The sequence below is a fragment of the Phascolarctos cinereus genome, unplaced genomic scaffold (genome assembly GCF_003287225.1).
Source record: "Phascolarctos cinereus isolate Bilbo 61053 unplaced genomic scaffold, phaCin_HiC Scaffold_4;HRSCAF=312, whole genome shotgun sequence".
Lineage (NCBI taxonomy): Eukaryota > Metazoa > Chordata > Mammalia > Diprotodontia > Phascolarctidae > Phascolarctos > Phascolarctos cinereus.
In genome coordinates this window covers 38,389,031-38,410,407 of record NW_027555847.1, presented here as the reverse complement: position 1 = coordinate 38,410,407, position 21,377 = coordinate 38,389,031, and the positions used below count along the sequence as shown (strand labels likewise).

The 21,377-nt window shown below is 38.1% G+C and overlaps 1 pseudogene; it reads left to right on the top strand.

The window, feature by feature from the left end:
* The first annotated feature begins 19,357 nt into the window (after nt 1–19,357).
* LOC110222547 (non-histone chromosomal protein HMG-17 pseudogene) lies at nt 19,358–19,676 on the top strand (annotated as a pseudogene).
* The last annotated feature ends 1,701 nt before the right edge of the window (nt 19,677–21,377 follow it).

Below are 21,377 nucleotides of genomic sequence, written 5' to 3'. Positions count from 1 at the left end.
CCTCAGAGTCAGAAAGTTCTGGGTTCAAGTCCTTCAATAGACATATCCTAGCTCTGTGGCCCTGGGCAAGTCACTTAACCTCTGAGTGCCCCAATCAATTCACTACTGCTATAAGATGTGGAGAAGGTGCATCTTCCCTGGAGTTCCCTTTACTAGTGAAATCTTGGGTCTAGTCTAAGTATATACATATATGGTTGTGTGTATGTATGGAGAAAGACTGAGTTAAAGAAAGATACTCAGAGGAAGAGACAGAGAGAGAGAAAGATAGAGATACAGAGACAGAGTGATACAGAGAGAGAGAGAGATACAGAGAGACACTGAGACAGAGACAGAGATACAGAGAAGGAGAGACACAGAAAGAAACAGAGAGGGAAAGATAAAGAGAGACAGATAGATACAGAAAGAACAGAAATGGAAAGATATAGAGAGCGAGAGATACAGAGAGAGAAAAATACAAATAGAGACAGACACACAGACAAAGATACAGAGAGAGAAAGATAAAGAGAGATAGAGAAATTGAGAGAAAAATACAAAGATACAAAGAAATAGAGACACAGAGAGAAAGAGATACAAGGAGAGACAGCAATATTTTTTGTTGTGTGTATGTGTTTGTATTTTGGTCCAGACAGGAGGGAACAGCTAGCAGTTTAATTTGGCTGGTACATCAAGTGTGTAGAGAGGAGTAATGAGGAAAGGAGACTGGAAAGGCAGACTGGAGCCAGACTCTAGAGGGCTTCAAATACTTAGCTGCAGAGCCTATGGACAGGAGTGTGCTGGAGCCAGCTCAAACCAACTCTGAAAGCCAATTGCTAAATGTTTGGTATGAGCATTTACACCCTGGAATGGACAAACGAGGGCTCGATTTGTTGTGATTGTCTAGACTTTAAAAAGTGATGGAAAAAATGTTAACAATACAAATTAAATGTAAGAGTGTGTCTTACGAACATTTTTTTTTCAGACAGCCAGTGGGTAGATTCTTACCTGTATGCCCCTGCCTAAAGGTAAAGGTTTTTCATCAAGCAAATGACATGGTCAGACTCATATCTTTAAAAAGTAGTTTTGGCAGCTGGGTGCAGGATTGGAAAAGGATGAGACTAGAGTTAAAGAGATGAGCAAATAAGTTCTTAAAATAGTCCAGTGAGGGAGTGAGTGAAGAACATCCTCACAGACGGCTGGAACAAAACATCAGAACGAAGCCAACAAAATATATTTGGGCTGAAAACGATCAGTTTCCTGTTCTGTAATTAATCGGCCAATCAACGAGCATTTAATAAGTATCTACTCTATATTTGTTTCGCATGACTTCTTATGTATAATGGGCATCATATTTCATGCCTTCTCAAGGGCAAGGAAGAAAGAGAATTTGGAACTAGAAATAAAAATGTATTTTAAAAATTAAAATTAAATAAATATCTACTCTGTACCATGCATTGTGCTAGGCATTGGGGATACCAAGTCAAATATAAAACAGTCCCTGTCCTCAAGGAGCTTATGCTGTATTGGTGAGATAGGTTGTTTGATTCTTACATAGGGTATATACGTTGCCCTGTAGATTATGCTCATGCCCATATGAGTTTCTCTGAATACAGCTCACAGGGAGGCATAAATAATCTCTAGAACCTTGCTCACCTCTCTCCAAAAGAGAACTTGGTGCTGGCCTAAAGGGGAGCAGATCATGGCCCTTTCTGCTTTCCACAGAGAAAGGATACCAGACTAGAAGTAAGTCTATTTTCCCCACTAAATTTTGCCAATCTAAGAAAAATGGATTTTATCGGGGCAGCTAGGTGGAGCAGGAGATAGAGCTCTGGCCTTGGAGTCAGGAGGACCTGAGTTCAATTCTTACTAGCTGTGTGACTCTGGGCAAGTCACTTAACCCCAACTGCCACACACACACACACACACACACACACACACACACACACAAACAGCAATAAATAAAGAAAAATGGATTTTTAAGTTCAAGCCATTTTCTTAGTCATTAGCCTTTAATGGGAAAAGAATGTACTAAGCTCTTTCAGAAGACTTGACTCCCCTTCCCATCAAATGCTGTTGACACTCCATATCGCTCAGCTCTGAGCATTTTCTCTGGCTGTTCCTCATGCCTGGAAGGCTCTCCCTCCTCACCTCTGCCTCCTGGCTTCCTTCAAGTCCCAGCTAAAGATTCACTTTCTGCAAGAAACCCTTCCCAATCCTCCTCGATCTTAGTGCCCTCTCTCTGAGATTATCCCCAACTTATCTTGTATCTCTCTTGTTTGTACACAGGTCTTTGCATGATGTCTCTACCATTAGACTCTGGGTTTTGCCTCCCTTTGTCTCCCCAGGGCTTAGGACAGTGCCTGGCACGTAACAGGCACCGGATAAATTTCTATTGATTCATTGCCTGACTCAAAGACCATCACAAAGAACGAATAGTAAATAGACCTGTTGACCCAATCAATAGAAAACAGAAAGCAGAGACACTGAGCGGATGAGAATATACCCAACAATACCCAGAGTGAATGAGCACTCCACTGGGAATAAAATACCATGCCAAGAGCAAAAGTGTCCCCAGACTCACCTAATGGAAAAGTCCCTAAAGTCTCCAGAATAAAGAGCTAGAAATCAGAAAATCACCCAGGGACTTGCTCCTCCCTTGTCTGCCTCCTCCTCTTCTCTCCTGGAGCCTCACTCTAGAATGTTTCTTGTCCTCTTGTCTCAAAGATGGAAACCAGAAGGACATCTCTCCTCCCCTCCCTTCTCACCAACTCTACCCCCATGAAAGTGTAGAGCACTGATGGATCATTCTCTCCACCAATGAGGAGAGTCTTAAACAAATGTAACAGGCTTGAACCCCAGGTTACACCTGGTTAAGTTCTCTTCAGTCATGCAATAATAGCTTCCAATGCAATGATATCTCCTGCATCCACAGCTTCACTAATACTATAATATCTCTCTTACCTGTGGTCCCCTCTCTCTATATACAGAGGATGTTATGCAATCAATTGATTAATGTTCACCTCCTTCAGTTTACCACTTCCTTTCCCTCTATTGTATCTTGATTAATTTTCTTTCTTTGGAGTTTGGTTTTTCTTAACTTCTTCCCTATTCTCAGCCCCTGTCCCGCCATTTTTTTTTTTCATTTTGGCCACTGTTCATTTCTGTCTGCTGTGTTCCTAATAAAGTTCATTTTATTGGTTTATTTTTCCCAGATACAACCAGAAAATGAAATAATAACCAAAAAAAGAAGAAAAACTACGGATTACATAGAAGAGAGTAAAGTATAAAAAGGAAAATATATTTTTAATTAGAAATTTTAAAAAGAAGGTTTGAAAGGCAGGCAGGAGCCAGGTTGAGAAAATCTTTAAATGCCAGAGGACTTCATATTGAATGTTAAAGGAAAGACTCGAGGCAGAGAAAACACCAAAAGGCTATTATAGTCCAGATGAGAAGTGATGAAGGCCTAAATCTGGGTGCTAATTAATGTGAGTGGAGAAAAAGGGATATAGATGTTGAGAAGGCAGTAATGACAAGATTTGGGGAAAAGCTAGATATGTGGGGTGAGAATAAGGAGTTGAAGATGACACGTGAGTGTCAAGGCTAGGTGCCTTGAGGGTGGTGGCCTCAAGAGTTACAAGGAAATTCATAAGAAGGGAGGGGTTGGGAAAAAAAAATAAAATGAGTTCTGGTTTGTACATGTTGACTTTGAGGTGTCCACAGGAAATCGTTTGAAATACCTAATAAACAGTTGGTGATGTATAATTGTAGCTCAAGAGAGAGGCTAAGGTTAGAACTCAAGATCTATGAATCATCCACATAGAAATGATAAAGGGACCCATGAAAGCTGACGAGTTCACCAAGTGAGATAGTATTGTGCAGGAGTCATTAACCTGGAATCCAGGATGTGTGCATAAATTTCAGAGATCTATGAACTTGGATGGACCAATGCTAGATGTCACAGGGTGATGTCTTTGACTTGCATGTGAATTGGAATTGAGTGAGGCAGAGTTTCACAAAGTCAGCAGCTTCACTCTGTTTTCCAGAGACACCAAAGTCTAGTGGCAAGACAAAACTCAAGATGACTGGCCATGGTCCAGGATGCAATGGATGGCCTTGTTGTCATCTTTGATGTCCGACCAAGCTCTAAGCACTCTGCAGTGCCTGTGTCCACCACCTTCACAGCCACCGGAATAAATTATTCTCATCTGGCTATTCCACTGGTGAAAGTCTTCACATGCTTGGGTTAGACATCCCTTGAACTCAATAATGGGTTTGAGGCTTGTCGGTTACGCTCAACCTGGTTTAGCCCACATAGCAAGACAATTTTACTGGGACGGCTGCTGTACATGCTACAGCTTCTGGGTGAGCAGCCCTGAAAAGGGCTCAGAAAGCCCTCACCCCAGAGGTGCTAGTCTTCCCTGAACACCCCACACACTGAACTGCTATTGGTAAGCATTTAAAAATTCTCAGTGTGACTGAGACAACACCCAATCCGTGATTAAGACTAGGTAAGAAACGAGACAGACAATGGCCTCTTTTACCTAGCTAAAAAAAAAAAACAGAAACAATTGCTATTTACACTTATTCTGAGCCATCAAAACCCAACCAATGTTGCCTCAGTCAAAGGCAGACCTGTTAAAGACCTTAGCTTAATAAAGGCCAAGTCTCCCACTGCATCTAGGGCCATCTCTAGTCTTTCTGATCTATATCTGGCCACTGGACCCACAGGGTTCCGGAAGAGAAAGTGAGGCTGGTGACTGCACAGCACTCCCTCACTTAAATCCAATTCACTTGCATGACATGGTCCTCTTCAAAAACAAAGGACAAACAACCTTGGTAAGCCACTGCTATGGGTAAGACATTTGGAAAGATCATTAGAGGACCGAAGGATTCACACTGCACACTTTCTAATGTCTTATGCTCATGACTGGATCAGAAGATAGTGTGTTTCCAGGAACTAAAAAAGCCACGACGCACAGTTGCAGGAATAAATTCTTGAACTTGAATACACAGATTTCATGAGATATTAGAGATCATCTAGTCCAAGTGACCTCTCTAATAACTGGCTAGTAAACAGCATACCCAGGATTCACACCCAGGTCTTCTCACTCTAAATTCAGATCTCTTTCCACCATACTGTAATAACAGCTAAACCACCCTCCCATCAACTTTTTTTTTTAAGTATAGGGAAGAAACAATTCCTAGTCATACTTTTCTTTCTCTTAATTTATACCTCTTCATTCTCATGTGAGTCAGTGGTTTAACAAGCATTTATTAAGTGCCTACTGTGTGCCAGGAACTAGGAATATAAAAAAAGGCAAAAGGCAATCCTTGACCTCAAAGAACCTAGCCAAATAGAGTAAGTGATTTTCCTTTTGGCTAGACTTACGATTATTTCTTACCTAATGTACTTTTTTTTAAATGTCAATTAACAAATATCTATTTTATTTCCCTCCTACCTCTTCCCCTCATTGGAAAAAAAAGAAAGAAAGAAAGAAAAACTAGTACAAAACCCTTGTTTTCTTTTTTTATTAATTTATTTTAATTTATCAATAATCACTTCCAAAAGCTTTTGGTTTTAAATTTTTCTCCCCCTCCCTCAACCCTTCCCTCCCCAAGATGGTGCACAATCTGATATAGGCTGTATATATACGTTCCTATTAAACATATTTCACATTAGTGATGTTGTAAGGAAGAATTAGAACCAATAGGAGGAACCACAAGAAAAGAGAAAACAAAACAGAACAGAAGAAAAAAATAGCAAATAATATGTTTTGATCTATATTGAAACTCCATAGTTCTTTCTTTGGATGTGGATAGCATTTTCCATCATGAGACCTTTGGAGATGTCTTAGATCCTTGCATTGCTAAGAAGGTTTAAGTCTATCAATGTTAGTCCTCAAACAACATGGCTGTTTCTGTTGTTTTCCTGGTTCTTCTCACTTCAGTCAGCATCAGACCATACAAGTCTTTCCAGGTTTTTATGAAGTCCACCTGCTCATCATTTCCTATAGCACAATAGTATTCCATTACATTCATATACCACAACTTGTTCAGCTATTCCCCAATTGATGGGCATTCCCTCACTTTACAATTCTTTGCCACCACAAAAAGAGCTGCTATCAATATTTTTATATATGTGGGTCCTTTTCCCATTTGTATAATCTCTTTGAGAAACAGCCCTAGAAGTGCTATTGCTGAGTCAAAGGTTATGCCTTTATATGTAAATCATGAACCCATTTTGACCAGGAACTATATCAACACAATCACAAAAAAACTTTCTACACCAATAAAGTCAGATCTAAATAATTGGGTATAGTTCCAAATGGCTCTCCAAAATGGTTGGATCATTTCACAACTCCACCAACAATGTATCAGTGTTCCAATTTTCTTCTCCAACGTTTATCATTTTCCTGTTTTGTCATGTTGGCCAATCTGATAGGTGTGATATGGTATCTCAGAGCTGTTTAGATTTGCATTTCTCTAATCAATAGTGATTTTTTCATATGACTGTAGATGGCTTTAATTTCTTCATCTGAGAACTGCCTGTTCATATCCTTTGACCATTTATCAATTGGGGAATGACTTGTAGTCTTATAAATTTGACTATATATTTTAGAAATGAGGCCCTTATCAGAGACACTGGTTGTAAAAATTCTTTCCCAATTTTCTACTTTCCTTCTAATCTTGGTTGCATTGGCTTTGTGCAAAAACTTTTCAATTTAATGTAATCAAAATTATCCATTTTGCATTTCATAATGTTCTCTATCTCCTGTTTGGTCATGAATTCTTTTGTTCTCCATAAATCTGATAGGTGAACTATTCCTTGCTCTCCCAGTTTGCTTATAGTATCAGCCTTTATATCTAAATCATGAACCCATTTTGACCAGGAACTATATCAACACAATTACAAAAAACTTCCTACACAAATAAAGTCAGATCTAAATAATTGGGAAAACATCAGTTGCTCATGGGTGGGCCAAGCTAATATAATAAAAAATGACAATTCTACCTAAATTAATTAACTTATTCAGTGCCATACCAATCAAACTACCAACAATTATTTTATAGAGCTAGAAAAAAATAATAATAAAAGTCATCTGGAAGAACCAAAGGTCCAGAATATCAAGGGAACTAATGAAAAGAAATGCAGGGGAAGGTGGCCTCCGAATTCCAGATCTTAGATTGTATTATAAAGCAGCAATCATTAAAACTACTTGGTACTGGCTAAGAAATAGAGTGGTAGATCAGTGCAATAGGTTAGGTATGCAAGAAACAGTAGTCAATGACTATAGTAATCAACTATTTGATAAACCCAAAGACTGGCTTCCGGGATAAGGACTCACTATTTGACAAAAACTGCTGGGAAAACCGGAAAAGAGTATGGCAGAAACTAGGCATAGACCCAAATCTCACACCATATGTCAAAATAAAGTCAAAACCTTTGTTTTCAAGGGTCATGTAAAACAAATTCCCAAATTGGCCATATCCAAAAATCTTATGTCTCTATCTGCACCTTGAGTTTATCACCTCTCTGACAAGATATGGATCCTCTAAAACCACAGTTGATAATTGAGTTGATCAGAGTTCTTAAATCTTTCAGTGTTGTTTGTCTTCATAATGTTGTTATATAATGTTCTCCTGGTTCTGCACACTTCACTCTGCATCAGGTCATACAGGTCTTCTCCTGTTTCTCTGAAACCATCATTTCTTCCGCCATTTACTCCCCAACTGATGGACACCCTCTTATTATCCAGTTCTTTGCCACCACAAAAAGAGCTCCTACAAATTATTTTGTTCCTACAGGGCCTTTTTCTCTTACTTTAATCCCTTTGGGAATGGTACCTACCATACTTTGTCATCTTCTATCTTGCTTTTCCTTCTGCTAACCCTCATTTCCATTCTACATCATTTGTCACTTATCACCACAAATTTAAAGCTGCAACGTACGTTAGAAGTCTACTTTAATCCCTTCTCTTTACAGATAAATTAGCCGAGCCTCAAAAAAAAATGATGTAATACATCCAAGGTCACACATATGGTAAGTGGCAAAGGCCAGATTAGAACCCAAATCAGACAGGATTAGACTCCCAAAACAGTCAAAATACTTTGGCGCTGATGTTTTAGACTTCACTCCAAAGTGGTTTCTACATAATCTCTGTTGTGGTTATTTTTAAGTTTGTTGAATTATGGTTTTGACAGAATTGTCATATCTCAAAATTTGTTACTGACTAAAAACATATGTAAGGACTGACTTTAAAAACTGAAAATCAAACAACCTACCTGTTACTAAACATATGACCACATGGTGGCACCAAAAGCCCAGTTTTGTATTATGCGACTTTGATAGAAAAGTATTTTGGAAATCATTTTAAGTAATACCAAATAGGAACCACATTTATACATAGAATTCCAGAGCTGTGAGCAACCTCGGAAGCCATGAAGTTCTACCCATACCTAAAAAGAAATCCTCTGCGCAACATAACTGACAAGTGATTATCCATACCATGCCCAAAAACAGCCAATGGGTCTTTCCACTGGCATTTCCACTTTAGGGTTTCTAGCCACACCTGGAGTATAACCAGTGGAGAAAGAAGGGTGATTCTACCCTGAGGGACTGCTGAAGGGTAGAAAAGTCAGGCAAAGACATTCTTCATTCCTGATTTAAAAGTGGACAAGTATGGTTCCAACACTCTAGGAGATTGACTCAAGACACAAGAAGAGAGATGGACTTTGGAATGCAGACATTTGGGAGAAGCTGGTACCTTGACATGTTCCTAATTGCTAGTTTACCTCCCTAGAGACTGTTGGAGAATTTCCCCTTAGGGGAGATTATGGCATCTCTTAGTTGGGCTGAAATACTTTGCTCCCATCTAAAGATTCACTCTGCGTATTTTCTGGTATATTCCACTGTAGAGCTTTTCTGATTTCTGTTTGCTATCTGCTTGGATAAATGGGTTTACTCACTATTTACCATTTGTTACGGTATTTTGTGTAACTAGCTTTTGGTGGGAAGGAGTCAAACCTGCAGGTTGAGTTGACTTTTTTTGAGTTGACTCTTCTCTTAAGAGACAGTGTCTGAGAAAGTTGTTTTTTAAACCTAAAAAAACAACCATGCTGTATGTTTTTTAGGCCTCCACTACTGGACCATGGCAGCAGATAAATACAAAATTTTAGAATGATACCATCTTTCTCAGAGCAAAATGGTTCAGCCAGCCTAATGGCCCCTTCTGCTACTCTCCTCAAGGCAAAAATCAGTCTCCCTTAGAGAAGGGTGGGCAAGATTCCAAAGACACATCTCAATACCTTCCCATGTGCTGCATTTAGACAAAACAGGTAGACATGGAGAACCTATGTGGGTAGAACAACATACCTTTACAGAAGGACCCACTACCTCCCCATATAGCCCATTCCTTTATTGGACAAGTCTCATCATGAGGGAGTTTTTCTTTGTTTTTTGTTTTTTTCCCTGACATTTAGTCTAAATATGCCTCTTGGAAACTTCTGCCCACTGGTTGAAGCAGAACAAGCTTAATCCCTTCAAGTATTTATACTGTTCCAACCTCAGTCTTCCTCTCTTCAAAACTAAACATCCCCAGTTCCTTCAGATGATGTTTCTGTAGCATAAAATAGAGGACTTTTCCCATTCCTGGTCTTCATTCTCTGGACCTTTTTCCTAAAATATCGTACTCGGAATTGAATATAATATTTCAGGTGTCCTGGGAGTCTGTGCCACTCTCAGCAGGCTGCCTGAATTAGATTTCTCCTCATTGATTTCTTTCTAAACTATACATCTCTCAGCTACAATACAACAGTCAAACCCAGACTAAAAATTCACCAGAAAACCAAGAAAACAATGTGACTGATGAAGTGACCTCAGCTGTATCCCTCTCCCTACCTCCTACCAGAGAGCTATCCCATATAACTTTTTTTTTTAATTTGCACTTTGCATCTACCACTTTGCCTGATTTCAACATCATAAAACAAGATGACTCACACCCCAAGCCGTCAGGCCTCCCTCTTTGTTTTACTGCTTCTTTTTGCATATTGTCTTCCCAGCATTAGACTGTAAGCTCCTTAGGAAAGGAACTATCTTTTTATTAATTGTATCTCCAGAACTTAGCCCAGTTCCTGTGGCACATAGTAGGCACTTAATAAATGCTTACTGGATTGGAATGGATTAAGTAAAAAGAAATCAACAAAACCTATAGATAGATAGATAGATAGATATAGATATAGATATAGATATAGATATAGATATAGATATAGATATAGATATAGATATAGATAGATATAGATATAGATATAGATATATAGATAGATATAGATAGATATATATACATATATATGTATATATATATATATATATATATTTTAAAATCAGACAATATTTGCAATGTTGAACATCCATTGACCCCTCATCTCTGCAGTGGAGTGGGGAGAGCTGAAGTCTTATGTACATTCTCTGGGGCCCAGCTTGTTCTTTGTAATTTTGCAACAGTCATTTTCCATTGTTTTGTGGATTTTGTTCTTTCCATTTACATTATTGTAGTCTTTATGTATCTTATATACGTATATTATATATGTATATCATTTCTTGGATTTACTTACTGTACTTTACATAAGCTTATACAAGTTTTTCCAAGCTTCTCTAGATCTTAGGTAATAATATGGGGGGGGGGGGGAACTTGTCCATATAAATGTAAGGGGTGTAGAAAACAGTGAATAAATTCATTTATGCAAGTTGACAGCAAACAGAAATCACAGAAAGTGTACATATGAATACACTAGACAATACAGAGTGAATGAGCTCTCCCATTGGGAGTTCAACCAAGAGAGTCTCAGATCTCATCCAAAGGGAAATCTCCCAAAGTCTCTAGTATAGTAGACTATGGATAGGGACATGGTCAAGGTGCCAGTTCCTCTACATGTAAGCTTCTTCCCAGAATCTTTCTCTCTCGAAGGACTTAAAGAGGGTGTAAAACCACATACCTTCTCTCTTGAATCTGGAAACCAGAAGATCAGGCTCTCTTTCTCTCAAGCTCTCTCCAACTAGCCCATTCACACAGGTGTGAAGCATTGAGTAATCAGTCTCCACCAATGAGGAGAGTCCCATACAACTAGGCTCTGGGGCATGAGTTACATAAATAATTAGATTAAAAATGTGTTACAAAACACATGGGCCCATGTGAGGTATACTGATTTATCATTATATCATAATATAAATGGAAGTAAATATTAGAAATAAAAATTAAATTTTCATGTATTTTCAAAAATGTTCCCCCTAAGGTAGTCAAAATTCTCACTCATATTTAGTGATCTCACTAAATGAAGTCGTTTTTAAAGGCTTGATATAAATTCATATTTTGTTCATATAAATACTTTACTTTTGATTATCTACAATAATAAGCTAAGCAGGTCAGTCTACTTCAAAACCATAATCTACAGTACATTCATATGTATTTTTATTCATAGGTAGTACTTTTACCATCTCAGTAAAATATATTATTACACTTAATGATGTACTAGAATGATGGGCAGGTAAATCCATAAGGGAGTTCAATTTTATAAAGTCTAGGTTATGTTACCGTGTAACCAGTGATTAATATGTTTGATAGGGTTTTCATGTGATTTTTCACAAAAATATCTTCTTGAAACATCATTGCAGAAAAAAACTCCACCAAATTATTTTTGTTTTGTTTTATTTTGTTTTCAATCAAGGCTTTTGCCAATAATAACATTCATATTTTCAGTGTCTTCCTCTCAAGGTAATGTGCCATAAACCACAAACTACATTTTAAATAATGGTCTAATGAAGAATTATATAACCACAATCTCAATTTTTTTTTGTCAAGTAACTTTTTAACTTATCCCTCTTTCCATTGTTCAAATATGAGACTGAAATCACTCAGTCTTTAGTCTCCTTTGGATATTAAACTCACACCTTTAAAATATGGAACAATTTGATATCCTGAGACAAAATTTTTGGGAAGAGCAAAACATGATCTTGAAAAAGGAGATGATTTAGTAAAATATGGAATGTATATGAATCCTATTAACCCTTTAGTGGTCACTTGGCTAATTTTGGAATCCAGACTTCTTTATGTCACTGCTGTTAAAAAAATTTTTTTTTTACAAAGATTCAGTGTGAGCTGCCTGGACCTTTCATATAAATTCTCCCTTACATAAAAGTTATTGATGCCAGCTAAGCTATTGAGAAGTGTTCAAACCTGTATCTATTACAATAACAACCCACTCAATGATTCACACTTTAATTCTATATAGCATGCAAGACCACCAACAGTTTAAGAGTGATCCCCACAACCCATTAATCTTTGCAGCTATTCACACTATTCATCAGATATCTCAGGAAAATGTTTTCCAACATGATGGTTCACCTTACAATTTTTTTTTGTTCTTGTAATGATCTGGGTCCTCCAAAGCATAGACCCTCTGAAGAAGAAATTCATGTACCACAATATGTTCAGCCCCCAATCAATGGGTAATTAATCACTTTCTTTCCAAGTCTTTGCTACCACAAATAGTGCTGCTGTAAATATTTTGGCATATGTGGAGACTTTCTTTTCATCAGTAAGCTCCTTAGAGTATATGCCTAAGCAATGGCATCTCTGGGTAAAAGTGTTTGGGTGTTTCTAGCCACTTTATCTGCATAATTCCAAAATGGTTTCTAATCAATAATCTTTTAATGGACAAATTAAAAGACTTCTCTTCAAGACTCATTCAGAAAAATGTCAAGATTGATATGACTCAATTTCTCCCAAAGTATGTCTGCTTTTCATTATTAAGTGCGAATCTCACATTTGGAGTACCAATGACCAAATTAATATTTATAAACAGTCTAAAAACTGGGAATCTTGGCGCCTTCAACCTTTCTTTCCACCACTCTCACCATCACTACAGAAGGAGGCTTTATAATAACTGAAGCTTATTTGGCAGTTTCCTTTGATTCACGGATTGCTGTAACCAATGACTTCACTGCCAAGAGTCCAGCTTACTGGAGATGAGTCCCTCCATACACAGGCTAATCCTCAGTAAGGAGACACAGTCGGTTGCCAAGGCCATGAAGCTTATGCAGTTTAATATTAAGAGACAGCTCAGCCACCCAGCTCAGCTTCACCACTTTTCCTTCCTTGTTCTGTGTCCAGCCACTGCGGTTTGTGGACTTAGTTGCAATTCAACTTTCAATTCAATAAACACTTACTATGCAGCTACTGTGCACTAGACACTGGAGATACAAATAAGAAAAAGAAAAGATCCCTGCCTTCAAGGAGCTTACAGTCTAATAAAGGAAGACAACACCTAAAAGGAAGCTTCAGCTTCCTTTCAGGAGAAGTGAAAGGAAATCACCAGAGGTTATTCAGTGCAGGCACACGATTTTCCATAGAGCTGAAAGCAAGAAGAGCTGCTGATGGAGAATGGAGAATTAGTTCCGGGATTTAATCCTAGGCAGGCTACCTGTGGAGGTGCAAGGAAGCTCCGTTTTCTTCACACTCATTAACTCATAACAAACTCCTTTAGCATCTCAGATACCTCACAAGTCTAGGGATTTCCCAAAGAAAAAAACAACAAAAGGAGTCAATATACAATATAAATTTAGTATAAAACAGATAATGTATTCCTACTCACAAAACAGAATGCTAAGCAAAAAAGAATCACAGTGCACATTAACAGAACAATTAGAACAGAATTCACAAACAACTTAAAGCTATGATTATATTGGTTGGGAAGTTAATATTCAAGTCTCATCAGAATATAAGCAGTTTTGTAAGAGTGCTAACATTGGGGCAGCTAAGAGACACAGTGGATAAGAGCACAGGGCTGGGAATCCAGAAGACTCATCTTCCTGAGTTCAAATGCAGCTTCAGACATTTACCAGCTGTGTGGCCCTGGGCAAGTCCCTTAACCTGTTTGCCTCAGTTCCTCATCCATAAAATGAGCTGGAGAAGGAAATGGCAAACCACGCCAATATCTTTGTCAAATGGGGTCATGGAGAGTCAGACACAACTGAAAAATGACTCAACAGAGTGCTAATTAGTTTCTGTTTCATCTCAACACCATACTATTCAATCATTCCCAGCACATATTTGCTGATGATATGGGCCAGGCTTGAATCCATCTTCTCCTCAGTAGCCATGTCCTCCAATACAGAAACTTCCCTGTCATCAACTACCCTACCCACACTCCAGGGGCTCCTCCCCTGTTGCCATGAAGCTTCCCACACCATTGGGACTGCTAGACCCTTCAAACTCGCAGAGGCCTCAGGACATATCCCTTTAGTGCGTGTCCCTTCGGCAGTCTGATTAAGCCTTTTCAGAATATTTTAAATGCATGAAATAAAATGCATAAGATTATAAAGAAAATTAACTATATTGAAATACACTTACAAAAATATTTTTTAAAAATAAGTTCACAAAACACAGGTTAAGAATCTCTGCTCTAGGGGTATTCATTCACTGAAGATAAGGAAAGAATAAACTAAGAGGAAGGAGCCTGGGGACACAAGGTAAGTCTGCCTATTGGAGAACCCACTTTAGGTGGCGTCAGTATAGGGATGGGAAGAGTCAGTGGTTAAATTTTCAGTGTAGCCATTTGTACCTAAGAAATTTGAAAATAGTATAAATCAGGGCTTGATTTATTATTTTGTTGATTGTCTGGTCTTAAGAAAGTAACAGAGAAAATGTTTATAAAGCAGATTAAACTTTAAAATGTGTGGTACATACATTTTGCCCCAGGAGAACGGGTTGGGTTGTTAAATATTTACCAGCACACCTCTGGGTGAGGGAGTAATCCCTGCCCATTTGCCACACCCCAATTTTGGAATGTCACAGTAGAAATCACACGTCTTGCCAGCAGCTGTCCAGGAGCATGGAATGACCAAGGTATCATTAAGGGTTTGTGACACCATTCTAATCAAGTCTTTTCAGTCATCACATGGCCTGAAGCAGCCCAAAAGCTCTCACATAGATCACTCAGAGCCAAGAAGGAAAAATCTGAATGTGCTTGATGCCTCCATTATATCAGCCAGATAGAAATGGAAGTTTGTGCTACCCTTGCATAGACTTCAAAAACTCAACTTTGTATTTATCTCAGTGAAATTTCACCTTATTAGATACAGCCCTTCATTCCAGTCAGTCAATTTGTTTTTGGACGTTGACTGTGTAATGTCCCAGCCACCTCTCCCCACTTCATGTCACTTATTAATTTGATAAGCATTGCATCTATGCTTTTATCCACACATCCCTGGGGCACTCCACTGGAGAACTCCTGCCAAGTTAACATTGAACAATTAATGACTATGCTATAAATTCTACCATTCAAACCAGTTCTAAATCCATTTAATCATAACTGTTATGGAGCCCACATCTCTTCAACTTTTTTAAAGCACAGCATGAAATGCTTTATCAAGCACTTTGTTAAAAACAATATAAACTACACTGCCTCATTTCCCTGATCTACTAGTTGGAAAATGTTTTCAAAAAGGAAACAAGTTTATTCAGGCAATACCTGTCCTTGGTAAAGCAATGCCAGCTTTTTGAGATGATCGCTCCCTTTGCTATATGTTTACTTATTATCTTCTTAATAACATTTTCTAGATGTAATGAAGAAATACTTGAAGCCTTTCCAATAAGATTAAGGGCAAAACAAGGATCCCACTGTCACCACTATTATTTGATATAGTTCTAGAAATGTTAACTTTAGCCACAAGACAAGAAAAAAGAAATTGGGGGACAATGCATAGGAAAAGAGGAAACAAAATTATCAATTGTTGCATATGATATGATGATTTACTTAGAGAACTCTAATTATATAAACTAATAAATGACTGAAGTAAAATAGTAGGATATGAAATAAACCCACAAAAATCCTTAGCCTCCCTGTATATTACCAAAAAATATTAAAACTAAAAACTTGGGAAGAAGTGTTGGAAAAGAAATTCCTTTCAAAATAACTACATAATGTATAAAATACATACAAAGTCTACATACAAAGACACAGAAAGGAATTATATTTATAACACTATCATTTACAGAAATAAAAACTGACTTAAACAATCAGAGAGATAATAATTGCTCCTGGTTGAACCATGCCAATAGAATAAAAATTACAATACTGCCTAAATAAATTTATAGATGCTGTACAAGGTACTAAATGATTACTTGACTGGCTAGATAATGTAACCACAAAAAATCATTGGGAAAAATAAAAGGTCAAGAATCTCAAAGAAAATAATGGCAGGGGTGGGGGAGGTTTGAGGAAAAAGGAAAGAGACCTAGTAGAACCAGATCTCAAGTTATATTACAAAACAGTTATGATCAAAATAATTTGTTTGGTTTTAAATATATACATATAAATTTTGATCAAGGGAACAGAATAGGTATAGAAGACCCAGAAGCAATCCAACGTACTCAAGGGTAGATTTACTGGGGTAAGGACTCACTCACTATTCCACAAAAACGGTTGGAAAGCAGTTGGAAAGCTGGAAAACAGTGCAGGAAAAGTGAGGTTTAAATCAACATATCAGACGATACTCCACTATAATAGGGTGCTTTGAGAGGGAAGAGTCCCTCTACAGTTGTGGGAGAACGCATCCAGAGTCTAGCTGCAAATCCTAAAATTTGTAATTTAAGAGACAGTACTTTTTTCCATTCTAGGAGACACACTGAGTTTGGGGCTGGGGGTAGAGTTCTTTGGAGCAGGAGTTTTTTAACTTCTCAATGACAAAGAGAAGGAAGAAGGACCTGGGGAGAGGAGAGCAGACAAAGCATTCTTGCAGGAGAGCAGCAGCAGAAGGACACAGAAGTAGTATGTTGGAACTATCATATTAAATCTCATATTTTTCCCTTAATGCTTTCTGAAGTAGAAAGTCATGGTGTGTCATATACAATCTTCTTTTTCTGTTCTTTGAATAAGGAAATATTCTATTAATGTTTGACGAGCTCATAACAGTAAAGAATGTTTTATTTAAATGAGAAGCAAAACTACTCCATTTGATATTTAAAGCTCTTCACAACCTGACTCTAACCTACCTTTCCAGTCTTCTTAAACATAACTCCATCTCCAGTCACTCCATGGTCAAGTCATACTGGCTTATTTGCTGCTCCTCCCACATGACACTCCAGTTGTCATATCTGTCTTTGCATTGTGACTAATGCCTAGAATGCACTCCTCCCTCACCTCCACAGGTTAGATTCTCTTCAAGACTTCAACTCAAGTATTATCTTCCAGTCTTTTCCTGATCCTTCCAGAATCTAGTGTCCTCCCTCCTCCAACTAATTTGTATTCATTTTGTAGGTGAAAAATAAAAGATTTTGTATTTGATAAGTAAAAGAAGTTGTTAAATTAAGTTGACAATTTATGGAATAACAACATTATAAATACTCAAGATTGAATTAACCAGCCACAATTTCAGGAGACATGATAAAGGTTACCTACCTCCTGACAAAGAGGTGATGGACTCAAGATGCACAATGAGACATATATTTTTGGACATAGCCAATGTAGAATTTTGTCTTACTTGACTATGTATATTTGTTAGAAAAGCTTTGTTTTTCTCTTTTTATTTTTCTAATTGCAAGGAAAGGAAGGAAAGAAAATACATGCTTGTTTATTTAAATAAGAAAATAAATTTAATGTAATGAAAATTGACAAGTAAAACAAGCCAGTGAAACAAATAAGAGATTAGTGAGGGAAGGGAAAGGAAAAAGGCAAGGGATATAAAGGTTGGTGAAAGAACAGAAACTAGATTAAGAGGTTCATAAATGATTGTCGAGGTTCCGAATGATATATTTATGAGATGAAATGAAAACACCTAAAAGTAGCTTGAAAAACACGGAGGGAGAATTTTATTCAAATCTCAGTCTTCTTACACTTTAATTCCCACCCCCACACTTAGTGCTTTTACCCCGTGATTCGGTGACACTGACCTTGAACAATGCCTTGAACAAGACACTCCATCTCTTAGCTCCGGTCGTTTTCTCCAGCTGTCCCCCATGCCGGGAAAGTTTTCCCTCATTTCCTCCTACTGGCTTCCCTCATTTCTTTCAAGTCCCAGATAAAACCCCACCTTCAACAGGAAGCCTTTCCAATCTTTCTTAACTCCAGTGCCTTCCCTCTTTTGGACATTTCTATTCAAACTGTATATAGCTGTTTGTACAGTTATTGTCATGTTGCTCCCCTCCCCACCCCATTAAATTATGAGCTTCTCTGGTCAAGGACTGTCTTTTGCCTTCTCTTCCCAGTGCTTAGCACTGTGCCTAGCACAGGCTAGAGGCCTGATAAATGCTTCTCAATGGACTGATTAGTCAGATCATAGATGGAAGTAATCAGTGGAAAAGACAAAGTAAACACTCATGCTTCTAACATAGGAAACTGTGTAGGGCGGTGATGGAATAAGTGGATGGTGAAGTAGAGCGTGTTGGACTTGAAGTTAGGAAGACTTGCCTCAAACACCAGCTGTGTGACCCTGGGCAAGTCACTTCCCTTTTCTCAGCCTCAGTTTCCTCATTTGTAAAATGAGAGATAATAATAGCATCTACTTTACAGGGCTGTTATGAAGATGAAATACATATGTAAAGCATTTCAGGATGCCCAGCCATAAGTATTTTTGTCCACCCAAGCTGAGGAACAAGAAACATAACAGAAGTAAAGGATCCACAGAGTAGAGGACATAAGTGGGATAGCCAAGCAGCATAACCTGTCAATTAAGCATAGAACTGGTATGCACATCTATAATCATTCCAGTTTCTTCTATCATTAGCCTTTGTGTTGATATTGACAGGGGTCCTGAAATCATAAAAAATATGTGAATGTGAATGGCACAGTTATTCTATTTTCATATATGCTTGGGAGTAATTCACCAAGGTATTAGCATCTTGAGTAGCTGTCTAGGCAATGGGGTCATATCATTGGCCAAACAGTCTGTCTTACCAGGTCCTTTAGACCAGTGGTGCCAAACTTAAAAAGAAACAGATCCCTGAAGATCTTAGAAAAGTATAAATCAACATCATCTATGTTATATTGCATTGTATTTATTTTGTTAAACATTTCCAAATTACATTTTAATCTGGTTTGGACAGCACTATGTTGCACCTGAATGAGGTCCATGACAGGTTGTTTTTGTAATGGCTTTCCTTGTACACGGAGCAAATCGTAGGAAAGCAAGGTTACAATGTATTGGTCTTTCTGCATGGGTTCTTATAATAACATTCTATATTTACATAGCACCTTAGTTTACAAAGCCCTTTCACTGACAGGATCTCATGTTCCCAAGTGAAACAATGTAGTTGTGAGGAAAAGGAGATGGGAGCGATCCCCAGAATGCGCTGCTGTGGCTGCTCCCTGCCCCACCGACTTCTCCAACATGCCCAAGAGAAAGCCTAAAGGAGATGCTAAGGGAGACAAGACCAAGGTTAAGGACGAACCACAAAGAAGATCGGCACCGTTATCTGCTAAATCTGCTTCTCCAAAGCCAGAACCCAAACCCAAAAAGGCACCTGCAAAGAAGGAAGAGAAGTTACCCAAAGGGAAAAAGGGAAAGGCTGACTCCCAGCAAGGCTGAGACCAACCCTGCAGAGAATGGAGATACCAAAACAGACCAGGCACAGAAAGTTGAAGGTGCTGGAGATGCCAAGTGAATTGTGTGAATTTTTGATAACTGTACTTCTGGTGACTGTACAGTTTGAAATACTATTTTTTATCAAGTTTTATAAAAAATTTTTAAAATGTAGCTAAAGCTTTCCTACTGGATCAGTTATCAATGTCCCTTTAAGAACCAAATGAGATACCTATAGTCATATGAAAAAATGCTCTAAATCGTTATTGATTAGAGAAATGCAGATCAAAACAACTCTGAGGTACCACATCACACCTATCAGATTGGCCAACATGACAAAACAGGAAAATGAGAAATGTTGGAGAAGATGTGGGAAAATTGGAACATTAATACATTGTTGGTGGAGTTGTGAAATGATCCAACCATTCTGGAGAACAATTTGGAACTATGCCCAAAGAGCTACAAAAATGTGCATACCCTTTGATCCAGCAATAGCACTTCTAGGGCTATATCCCAAAGAGATCAAACAAATGGGAAAAGGACCCACATGTGCAAAAGTAATTATAGCAGCTCTTTTTGTGGTGGCAAAGAATTGGAAATTGAGAGGATGCTCATTCATTGGGGAATGGCTGAGCAAGTTGTGGTATATGAATGTAATGGAATACCATTGTGCTATAAGAAATGATGAACAGGCTGACTTCAGAAAAACCTGGAAAGACTTATATGGTCTGATGCTGAGTGAAGTGAGCAGAACCAAAGGACTTTGTACACAATAACAGGCATATTATGCAATGACTAAGATTGTTAAACTGAACCTTTCTCAGCATTACGAGGATCTAAGACATCTCCAGAGGCCTCGGGATGGAAAATGCTGTCCACATCCAAAGAAAGAACTATGGAAGTTGAATCGCTATCACTTATTTTTACCTTCTGTTCAGTTTTGTTTCATCTTTCTGATGGTTCCTCCTATTGGTTTTAATTTTTACTTAAAACTTCACTAATGTGAAAATATGTTTAATGGGTATGTAAATGTAAAACCTATATCAGATTGTGCGCCGTCTTGGGGAGGGTGGGGAGGAGGAAGGGGGAGAAAAATTTTCAACTTAAAAACATATGGAAGTGATTGCTGATAAATCAAAATAAATTAATAAAATTTAAAAAAAGAACCAAATGAGATAACTGTAAACTCTAAGGTACCGTGTAAATATAAGCTTTTATTATCTATATATATTTATCACATACAACAACTGTCATAGCCAAATTTGGTTAAGATTGACTACTAAGGCTCTATATTACTAACATTTCATATGATATAATGCAACAGAACCTACTGACCCATTGGTCCTACTTCAGAGAAACATTGTTCCCCTCCTTCCTGGGGGGGAAAAAAGAGGGAAAAATAAGATTAACTTTCTGACCCACTAGTTCCATTTCATAGAAGCCCTGCTTCCTCTCCTACCTCTAAGAGAGAAAGAGTGAGAGACAGAAACAGCAAAGAGGGAAGACAAGGGGAGGTATGGTGGAGGGAGGGAAGGAGGGAAGGAGGGAGGGAGAGAGAGAGAGAGAGAGAGAGAGAGAGAGAGAGAGAGAGAGAGAGAGAGAGAGAGAGAGAGAGAGAGAGAGAGAGAGAGAGAGAGAGAGAGAAATGATTAGCTACAGCTAATGTAGAAATTAAGGAACATTGAAATAAAGCCAGCGAACAATAGACAATACTGGAATAATTTTATACTATGTACTCACACGATTAGGTATTTTGCAGAGTTAGGAAACTGTCATGTTTTAGTTCCAATAGGAAAAAAAATAATTCTACAATCTAGACTCTTGTGAT